The following is an 11,793-nucleotide window of genomic DNA, read 5'->3' on the forward strand; positions in this document are numbered from 1 at the left end:
GGTTTTCCCAATCTACCTGTGTATTAAAATACTCCAATACTACCATAACGTTGCCCTTATTATATGCCTTTTTTTTTAGATCCTCATGTTTGTTTTTAAGCTATTGCAAGGGATGGACTTCATTAACATAAATTATTGCCATAGAAAGTTGTAGCGAGCTGTTGCCCTGAACCACCTCAGGTTTATCACAGTGCCTTTAGTGATGGCGTTCTAGGTTTTCATCCAGTAATAATGGGGAGACAATAGATCCAAGTCAGAGTGGTGTAAGACTTGGAGGGCAAATTTTCCTCTGCTCTCCTTGTCCTTCAAGGTGGCAGATTTGGGAAGTGTCATATAAGCCTGTCAAAGTTGCTGTACTGCATCTTGTGGCTGGAATATCATGGTGCACAAATGTAGGGTGTGGATGTTCACTGCAATGGATGGAGTACCGGTATTGTAAGAATAAATTTTTCATGGCTTGCCTCAAATGCAGTCAAATTTATTAATTTGAATTTTCCAGGTGATTGCCTATTTTTGTTTACAGTTGATTCAGAAAATAACCATCTTTAAATCTGAGAAGTGACCTGATCTGATCATCTAAATTTAACTTCCAGTTTACTTGAAATTGGGGATTTGAGTTTTATTAACTGGAACAAAAATGTTGATGTTTTAATGGCTAGCACTGTGACATACTTTCCTCACTTTTGTGTGTAATCGCTGGCATGGGTCCATTTGTGGATAGCTGAAGTTTACCAAGATTCCTCATTGCCACAGGAACACATTTTACATAGGTGAACATGTTTGCTGTGATCATCTGCTTCATATACTGAAATATTAGTCAGTCAACCAAATACTTCAGCAAAGTACTTCATTGCTGAACAGAGACTGTACTGCTATGTACACCTTTTATGCTGGGATCCAGCGATAGCAAGCTAAGTGTTTGTGTATTTGGCTTGATGGTAGGAAACAAAGGGTTATACTGGAAGATTGGTCACAGGCCTCTGGAGTGAAAAACAGTGGTATGCCTCAAGTTGGTGCTGGGCCCGTTGTCTATTATTTATATTAAAAGTTACAGTGGCATCTTGATCAGCTTGGTAGAGGGCTGATAAACAGCAAATGGCATTCAATCCAGATAAGTGTGAAATGTTGCACTTGGGAAGTCAGACCAGCATATGACTTCCATAGTAAATGGTAAGGCCCAGAGGAGTGTTGTGGAACAGAGTGACAGGAGTTACAAGTACAAAGTTCTCTGAAAACGTTGTCACAGGGTATGCATGTTTTCATGGTGGCCTTCAGTTGAGCATTGAGAGTAGGAGTTGGTATGTTGCAGTTGTACAATGTGTTGGTGAGGCCACACCTGGAGCATTGTGCGTCATTTTGGTCATCCTGCTGTAGGAAGATGCCATTTAAGGAGGAAAGAGTGAAAAAGGATGTTGTAAGGACGAGGCTGAGTTACAGTGAGAGGTTGGACAAGCTAGGACATTATTCCTTGAAACATAGACAGGGGAGATGTTATAGAGGTGTATAAAATCTTGAGGGGCATGGATACGGTGAATGCATAGTCATTTTCCTAGGGGAAGGGTATTAAAACTAAAGGACCAAAGTTTAAAGTGAGAGGGGGAGATTTTATAAAGGAGCTGGAGAAAATATTTTTCATGCGTGTGGTGTGTATATGAAATGAGCTGTCGGAGGAGGTGATTGAGGCAGGTACAATCCAAATATTTAAGACATTTGGACAGGTATGTGGATAGGAAAGGTTAAAAGGGATATGGGCCAACCATGGACAATTGTGGGGAGCTTCACTGGGCATCTTGATTAGTGTGGACAAGTTGGGCTGAAGGACTTGTATCCATGCCAGCCCTATTTTGGCATAACAGGAATTTATTGGAAACGTAAGAGGAAGTCAATCAATCTGATGCTTTTCAGTTGACTAGTTAGAAAATAGAATATTAAAACATACTAATGTGGAATGTTACACTTTCTTATATTTATACTATATAAGCAAAGTAAAAAATAGAGGAACACTGGTATGAGGGGCTCTGGGTTGAGAGGTTTTGGTGTTCATTCAATGTAGGGAGGTTGAAGAGTTCTGATGTGGAGAGTCGATATCGCAGCTGAAGTGAAGCAGTCAGCCTACGATGTAGCATATAAACATCTGTTTGGGTCTGGTCACTAATCTTAAAGCTTTCTCAGAAGTTCTGCAATATCTCAAATGGATCACAACTATGAAAATGAGATTTTTAAATGGATGAGAGCAAAAATGGGGATTGAGTGGGATGACTAATTTGGAGAAGAATAATAGCAAAGATATTCTTTGTGATAATAGACTAATTTAAATAGAGAAGCATTACAGAAAAGTTTCAAAATTATGGAATGGACAAAAACATGCACTAATCATAAAGGTGCAAAGAAAAAATTGGAATGATTTTCATTAGGTATAATATAAACTTGGAAATTATTAAGAGCAAATCAGTAACTAGAGAGAGAGAATAAGTTCTCTTTAGGATCAGTGTGGTCGTCTATGTGTGGAGCCACAAGAGAGCGATGAAGTCTTATATGAATACTTAGCTATTTACTGTGAAAGGTAGTGTGTTCAAGGAAGATAGCAGTGATGTCCTGAAACAGTGACATTACAAAAGAGAAATTGGTGGTCTTTAAGTACATAAGGATGGATAACTCCCTGGAGACAAACCAAGTATATCCTCAAATATGGTGGAAGAGAGGGAAAATTTGCTGTGGTCTTGGAAAAATACTTCTGTCTCTGTTAGCCACAGGTGAAGTATTAGAAGATTGGAAGGTGGTCAATGAACACACAAAAATTGCTGGTGAATGCAGTAGGCCAGGCAGCATCTATAGGAAGAGCTACAGTTGACATTTTGGGCGGAGACCCTTCGTCAGGACTAACTGAAAGAAGAGGTAGTAAGAGATTTGAAAGTGGGAGGGGGAGATCCAAAATGATAGGAGAAGACAGGAGGGGGAGGGATGGAGCTAAGAGCTGGGAAGTTGATTGGCAAAAGGGATATGAGAGGATCATGGGACGGGAGGCCTAGGGAGAAAGAAAGGGGCGGGGGGGGGGAAGCCCAGAGGATGGGCAAGGAGTATAGTGATAAACTTTTACTGTACTTAAAAAGGGCTGCAAGGACAAGCCAGAGCACTACAAGTCAGTAAGTATTACATAATTGACTGAAGGGGAATCTGTAAGATGGGATTTTTCTGAATTTGGAAAGGCAAGGACAAATTAAGGATAGTCAGCATAGCTTTGTGCATGGGACATTGTCTTACAAGCTTGATTGTACTTTTTGATGAGAAGACAAGAGAACTGGCAAGAGTAGGTGGTAGAAGTGTGAACTTTTTTCAGGTGGTAGGCTGGTCTGTAAAGTTAGATCACATGGGTTTCTGAATGAGCTAGCCATTTGCTTGGTGGGAAAAGTTGGGGGGTGGTTGTGAAGGGTTGTTTTTTAGTATGGAGATCTGTGATCATTGGCGCGCCACAGGGATCACTGTTGGGGCCCCTTGCTTGTAATACATATCGATGAAATGGATGAGGATGTAGATGGTGTGATTAATGAGTTTTGTGACACCAAAATCAGTCATACTAGATATTGAAGAAGGTTTCCACAGGATCTAGGTTAACTGCAAAAGTGAGAAAGGAATAGCAGGTGAAATTTAACTGACAATTGTGAAGTTATGCATTTTCAGAAGTTAAACCAGGACAAGAAATGAACAGTGGCTGGCAGGATCCTAAGGAATGTTGAAGAATAGTGACCTAGGCTTACAATTACATAGTTCTCTGAAAGTGGTGACACAGGTTGACTGGGAGGTCAAAACGGCCCATGGCATATGGTCAAGATTTGGGATTTTACAGCTGTACAAAATATTGGTGAGCGAGCACCTGCAGTATTGTATGCAGTGGTTGCTCTACTATAGAAAAAATGTCATTAAGTTAGATAGGGTACAGAATGGATTCTCAAGTTTGGTGGGACTTGAGGGCTTGAATTGTAAATGGAGACTAGATGGGCTGGCACTTTTTTTCTGAAGCAAAAGAGGTTGAGGGTTGACCTAGAATTATAAAATTATGAAGGTTATAAATTCATAGGCGGCTCCTTACAGACCTTGTTAGGGAGCTAGATCTGGATGACCTTCATCTCATTCAGAAGAATGGGGAGGTAGCTGACTGATTGTCAGTACCCCTGTAGTCATTCTCTCCACCCCTCCCCCCAATTACAAGTATACTGCTTTTAAATACTGTTCGGGTGTGGTGATGACCTAACGAGAAAGGTCCAGTGATCAGGTCCCTGGCACTGAGCCTGGCTCTGTGGCTTAGAGGGAAGGGGTGAGAAAAGGGAAGTGGTTGCAGTAGAAGAATCAATAACTAGCAGAACAGCTAGGAGATTTTGTGGGCGTTAAAGAGACTCCTAGATGTCAGGGCCAGGAACATCTCAAATTGAATTCAAAGGATTCTAAGGGGGAGAGTGAGCAGCTAGAATTGGTGGTACATATTGGTACCAACAACATACTGTGGGTAGGAAAAGGATGAGGTCCTGGAGAGCACATATAGGGAGCTAGGCAGGAAACTGAAAAGCAGGACCTCCAGTGTTTCTGGATCTCTGACCGTGCCAAACACCCGTGAAGGTCAGAATAAGATGATTTGGCAAATGAATATGTGGCTGGAGAATTGGTGCAGTAGTCAGGCTTTCAGATTTGTAGATCATTGGGATCCTTTCTGTGTAAGGTGTGACCTGTACAAAAGGGATGTGTCACACTTGAACTCAAGGTGGATCCAATATCCTTGTGCTAGTTTTGCTAGAGCTATTGGGAGGGGTTTAAACAAGTTTTGCATGGGTATGGGAACCAGAGTTATAGGTTAGGGGATGTGGCAGTGGGTGTAAAACTCGAGAGAAAGGATAGACCAAGAAAGAATGGTCAGTTGATGGGGCATAATTGCAATCAGTTCAAAGGGTTGAAAATGCTTCTATTAGAATGCAAGTAGTATCAGGAAGAAAGATGAACTAAGAGCATGAGTCAGCACATAGAACTACGATGTGGTCATTACAGAGACTTGACTGTCACAGAGCTGAAATAACTACTGAATGTTCCAGGGTTCAGACATTTCAAAGGGGATAGAGGGAGGTAAAAGAGTTGGGGGAGTGGCATTGTTAATCTGGGAAAGTATCACAGTTGCACAGGTGGACATTATGGAGGAGTTGTATACAGAGTCAGAGTGGGTGGAAGTCAGAAACAGGAGGAGAACAATCACTCTGTTGATATTCTATAGCAACAGAGTCACTGAGGAGCAAATCAGATGGCAGATTATGGAAAGGTGCTAAAATAACAGGGCTGTTGTCATCAGTGACTTCATCTGCCTTAATATTAGATCTTAAGATATAGGAGCAGAATTAGGCCATTTGGCCCATCGAGTCTGCTCTGAAATTGCATCATGGCTGATCCATTTCAATCTCATCCCCATTCTCCTGCCTTCTCTGTAACCTTTCATGCCCTGATTAATCAAGAACCTCTCAACTTCCACCTCAAATACACCGAATGACCTGGCTTCCAAAACCGCCTGCGGCATCGAATTCCACAAGTTCGCCACCCTCTATTAATGAAATTCCTCCTTATTTCCATTCTAAATGGACACCCCTCCATTTGAGGCTGTGCCCTCTGGTCCCAGATTCACCCATACGAAACATCCTCTCCACAACCACTCTATCTGGGCCTTTCAACATTTGATAGGTTTCATTGAGATCCCCCACCCCCTGCATTCTTCTAAATTTCAACCAGTAAAGGCCCAGGGCTATCAATTGATCCTCATACAATAAGCTTTCCATTCCTGGAATCTTTCTATGAATCTCCTCTGAATCTTCTCCAATGCCAGCACATTCTTTCTTAAACAAGGGGTCCCAAACTGCTCACAATACTCTGCGAGGCCTCCCTGGTGCTTTATAAAGCCCTATCCTTGCATTTATATTCTAGTCCTCTCAAAATGAATGCTAAAACTGCATTTGACTTTCTCTCCACCAATTCAACCTGCAAATTAACCTGCACAAGGAATCCCAAGTCCCTTTGTACCTTAGATTTTTAAATTTTCTTCCTGTTTAGCAAATAGTCTATGCTTTTATTCCTTCCACCAAAATGCATGAACATACATTTCTCAACACTGTATTCCATTTGCAACTTTCTTGCCCATTCTCCAAACCTGTCAAAGTCTTTCTGCAGACTCTCTGCCTCCTTGACCCTACCTGCCCCCTCCACCTATCTTTGTATTGTCTACAAACTTGGACAAAAAGCCATCATTTTGTCATCTGAACCATTCAATGTAAAAAGAACACTACTAGCCACTGGCAGCCAATCAGAAAAGGCTTCCTTTATTCCCACTATTTGCCTCCTACCAATCAGTCAATGCTGTATCTATGGTAGTATCTTTCCTGTAATCCCATAGGCTCTTATCTTGTTAAGCAGCCTCCTGTGAGCCACCCAGCCAAAGGCCTTCTGAAAATCCAAGTACACAACATCCACCTATTCTTTGCCTATCCTGCTTATTATTTCCTCAAAGCATTCTAACAGATTTGTCAGGCAAGATTTTCCCCTTAAGGAAACCAAGCTGACTTTGGCTTATTTTATCATGTGCTTCAAAGTAGCCCAAAATCACATACGTAAAAATTGACTCCAGCATCTGAGGTCAGGCTAACTGGCTTATAATTTCCTTTCTTCAGCCTCCCTTCCTTCTTTAAGGGTGGAGTGATATTTGCACTTTTCTAGTCCTCTGGAACCATTCCAGAGTCTAGTGATTCTTGAAAGATCATTATTAATTCCTCTACAATCTCTTTAGCTATCTTTCATAACCTTGGGGTGTAGTCCATCTTGTCCAGGTGATTTCTTTACCTGCATACTGCTACTGTCATCCACAGTGAAGACTGCTGTACAATACTGTACTTATTTAGTTCGTCCGCCATTTCCATGTCCTCCATTGTTACCTCTCTGGTGTCATTTTCCAGCAATCCAATATCTACTCTTGTCTCTTTTTTTAAGGCATCCATTAGTCTCATGAGACCATGGATTTGCTCCTTGGAGGGTTTCCAGAGCACAGGCCTGGGCAAGGTTGCATGGAAGACCAGCAGTTGCCCATGCTGCAAGTCTTCCCTCTCCACGCTACCGATGTTGTGCAAGGGAAAGGCATTCGGACCCATACAGCTTGGCACCAGTGTCGTCGCAGAGCACTGTGTGATTAAGTGCCTTGCTCAAGGCTCAAACTAGCGACCTTCTAATCACTAGACGAATGCCTTAACCACTTGGCCACACGCCAACACCTCTCTTTAACTCTTTATATATCTGACAAAACTTTTGGTATCCTCTCAGTATAGTTGGCTGCTTACCTTCCTATTTCATCTTTTCTTCCCTTAAATCTTTTTTAGTTGTTTGGCACTTCCTTAGTACAAAAGGTTTGGATGGAGGCAGAATTTGTTAAGCGTGTCCAGGAAGGATTCCTGACACAATATGTAGACAAGCCAATTAGAGGAAAGTTCATACTGGGTCCGGTACCAGGCAATGAACCAGGTTGGGTGACAGTTCAGTGGGTGACGATTTCAGAGACAGTGATCACAACTCCTTGAGTTTTACATTGCCTTGGACAGGGATAGGGACAGATGGTATAGGAAATTATTTAATTGTGGGAGGGGAATTCTGATGTTATTAGGCAGAAACTTGGAGCGTAAATTAGTAATGGTGTACGCAGGGAAATGTGCAACAGAAAAGTCGAAGATATTCAGGGAACGCTTGCATAGGGTTCTGGATAAAGGCAGGGAAAGGATGGTACAGCTAAGGAACCATGACTGATAAGCGATGTGGAATATCTATTTGAGAGACGGAAAGAAGCACATTAAGGAGTAGGAAGCAAGGATCAGAAAGAGCTCTGGAGAGTTAAGAGGTAGTAGGAAGGAGCATAAGAATGGACTTGGAATAGTTAGAAGGGTGCATGAGAAGGCCTTGGTGAGTAGGATTAAGGAAAACCCCAGGGTATGCTACATGCACATGAAGAACAGGAGGTTGACTAAAAAGGAGGGTAGGACTGATGGGGGATAGAAGAGGAAGCATATGCCTGGAGATAGGGGATGTCCTTAATGAATACTTCACTTTAGTACCCACCAGTGAGAGGGACTTTGATGAATGTGAGATCAGCTTAGAACAGGCTAATATGCTGGAACATGTTGATGGTAAGAAAACAGATATGCCAGAACTTTTGAAAACATAAGTCCCCAGGCCGGATGGGATATACCCCAGGTTACTATGTGAAGTGGGGATAGAGAATACTATGCCTTTGGTGACGATCTTTGCAACCTCACTGGCCACTGCAGTCTTACTAGAAGATTGGAGGATGGCAATCTTTGTTATTCCTTTGTTCAAGAAAGACAATAGTGATAATCCTGGGAATTATAGAGCAGTGAGTCTTATATCAGTGGTGGGCAAACTAATGAAGAGGATTCTTCGAGATAGGATTTATGAGCATTTGGCAAAGTATAGTCTGATTAGGGATAGTCAGCATCTTTGAGGTGTCTCATGAGCTTATATGAATTCTTTGGGGAAGTGACCAAACAAATTGTTGAAGGTAGAGTAGTGGTGTATATGGATTTTAGTAACACGTCTTGACAAGGTTCCCCATGATAAAAGGTCAGGAGACATGGGATCCAGGATAACCTGGCTGCATGGATTCAGAACTGGCTTGTCCATGGAAGGCAGAGTGTGGTAGTAAATAAAGCATTTTCTGCCTGGAAGTTGGTGACTGGTGGAGTTCCACAGGAATCTGTTCTGGGCCACCTGCTCTGTGTGGTGTTTATAAATGACTTTGATGAAGAAGTGGGTTAGTAAGTTTGCAGATGACATGAAATTGACAGATGACAGAAAGTTATGGTATAGTAGGTTACTACAGGATACTGATAGGATGTAGTGCTGGGCTGGAAAGGGGTAGGTGGAATTCAATCCTGAAAGTTGTAAAGTGATACACTTTGGAAAGTCGAATTTGAAGGCAGAATACAGGGATAATAGCAGGATTCTTAGCAGTGTGGAGGAACAGAGGGATCTTGGGATCTAAGTGCATAGATCATTCACAGTTGGCATACAAGTTGATAGAGTTGTTAAGAAGGCATATAGTATGTTGGCCTTCATTAGTCAGGGTATTGAGTTCAAGGGTATGAGGCAATGGTGCAGCTTTATAAATCTCTGGTTAGACCACACTTGGGAATATTGTTTAGTTCTGGTTGCCTCATTATAGGAAGTCTTTCAAAATATCAGAGAGGGTGCAGAGACTTACCAGGATGCGTCTTGATTGGATAATATATTTTATGAGGATAGGTTGAGTGAGCTAGGACCTATCTCTTTGGATCAAAAGAGGATGAGGGGTAAGTTGGCAGAGTTGTACAAGATAAGAGGCATAGATCAAGTAAACAGCAAGAGATTTTTCCCCAGGGTGGAAATGGCTAATACAAGAGGCATAATTTTAAAGTGTTTGGAGGAAAGTAACGGTGGGGGTGGGGGTGGGGGGGAGAGATGATTGTGAGATATCTACACAAAGACTGGTAGGTGCATGGAATGTGCAGCAAGGGGTAGTAGTAGAGGCAGATACATTAGAGTTATTTAAGAGATTCTTAGACACAGGAATGAAAGAAAAATCCTTGGCTATGTGGGAGAAAAGGGTTAGGTTGATCTTAGCATAGATTAAAAGGTTGGCACAACATCATGGGTTGAAGGGCCTGTACAGTGCTTTACAGATAAGGTGGATGGCCATTCTTTTTCCCCAGGGCAGGGAGGTTTAAAACTTGAAGGCATACATTTAAGTGGAGAGTGGAGAGGTTTGAAAGGGGATCGAAGGCAAGTTTTTCACAGAGGGTGGTGCCTATTATGGAATAAGCTGCCAGAGGAATTGATAGAGACATCCACTATAATTAGACCTGTATGTGGATTTGAAATGTTTCTAGGGATGTGGGCCAAATGTCAACAAATGGAACTAGATAGGTCAGTGTCTGGTCAGCATGGATGTATTCAGCCAAAGGGCTGTTCCGTGCTGTATAACTTCATCACCCTATTACAATTACTGATGATTTATAATTTAATAACTGACTGGGAGGGTTATAAAATGACAAATTGAAAGTAGATTTTGTGCATTTGCAATGTTCTGTACCTCCTTCATGTCATGAGTTAATAGTAAGTAGCTTTTTTTAAAAAAAATGAAATAAAATTAATTATGACATGTACATCGGTAGCACAATATTTTCAGGCACCTTGTTCAGTCTATTGTTTCACTAAGTCATAGGCAAAGTATTCCAATTTAGCAATTGTAGATGAGAGACTTTATTTGGCCCCTTGATACAGAATGATCTATCTCAGTTGACTGAGTCTTAAATTTCTTTGCCTCAATAACTTTGTGGGTGTCCATTCCCTTTACCAATCGCTTAAGAATTTTTTTTATTGCAATGATAAATACACCTTTTATCAGTTTAAACCAATGGCAACCTAACCCACTTTGGATGCAAATTTCTTTCTCATGCTGCTAATAATCTTAAATAATTCTCGATGGGTTTCATATTTTACTTCCAAATCCAAAGGTACAATTTTTCTCTGGTCATTCAACAATTAAAACATGTAAGACTTGAAGTCATCCTACTTTCTTCGTATCTTTTTCAAGTATTGAATGTTCCTTTGTGACTTGGTGGCTGGCACTAGTTGTGAATATGTGATTTAACAGAATCAGGTTTAATTATGATTTCATCTGCTTTTTATTTTGTGGTTTGGTTATGCAGTTAGCTATATTTGTTGCAGTGTTGTGATTGCAAAGTTGAGTGCCAAGTTTGCTGAGACTCCTAGGTTATTTTATTCTAATTATTATTCCAATTGCATTTAGAGTACCATATTTATTTATCACTATATTTAACCCTGTGCTGTTATTTACATTTATCTAAATAAATCTCATCTTGTGTTTGACTGCTTAATTAATTTGAAAGATTCCACTGGACAACAAAGATTTTGCTTCCTGAATACCCTTAGGTGTATCTTATGAATTTTGGGCTATTGATCATGAAAATCACCGTGAAATTTCCCTATCACGCACCTTTTTTTTTAATAAACTTATGTTTATTATTTCAATTTATAATTCAAGTCAATTAAGATGTTGCCTACAATGTAAGCTGGAAATTTTTCTATCTTGTCCGGGCATGCTTAGGCGGCACGGCTGCTGCATGGGGGACAGGTCTTAGTAATAATTATTGGGTTCAGGACTGTAAGGATGGAATTTGCTATCACCGGGCACAAAAATTTCTGTGAAGGATTTTGGTATTTGAGACAGATGCTTCCCAGAATAACTGATGCCAAGATTAAGGAAGGCATTTTTGTTGGTCCACAAATCAAACAGGTCATCAATGACAGGCAATTTGAAGAATTTCTAGTGGGACCAGAGAAAATCACATGGAAGGCATTCAAGGAAGTTGTTGAAATTTTTCTCGGCATCTACAGAGCACCAAACTACATGCAGTTGGTTGAAAGCATGCTTCAAGCATATAAAACCATGAAATGCAACGTCACTAAAGTTTCATTTTCTGCATTCTCATTTAGACTTCTTCCCTGCAAATCTTGGTGCTGTTAGTGATGAGCATGGTGAAAGGTTTCACCAGGACATTGCGGTCATGGAGAAAAGATACCAGGGCAACTGGAATCCATCAATGCCGGAGAATTATTGTTGGACACTTAAGTGAGAAGCCCCAGACACTGAGTACAAAAGAAAATCATTTACACGTTTAACTTAGTTGAACTATTGCAAAGCATCAGCAC

This window comes from Mobula birostris, chromosome 16 (assembly GCF_030028105.1).
Source record: "Mobula birostris isolate sMobBir1 chromosome 16, sMobBir1.hap1, whole genome shotgun sequence".
In the NCBI taxonomy this organism is placed as follows: domain Eukaryota; kingdom Metazoa; phylum Chordata; class Chondrichthyes; order Myliobatiformes; family Myliobatidae; genus Mobula; species Mobula birostris.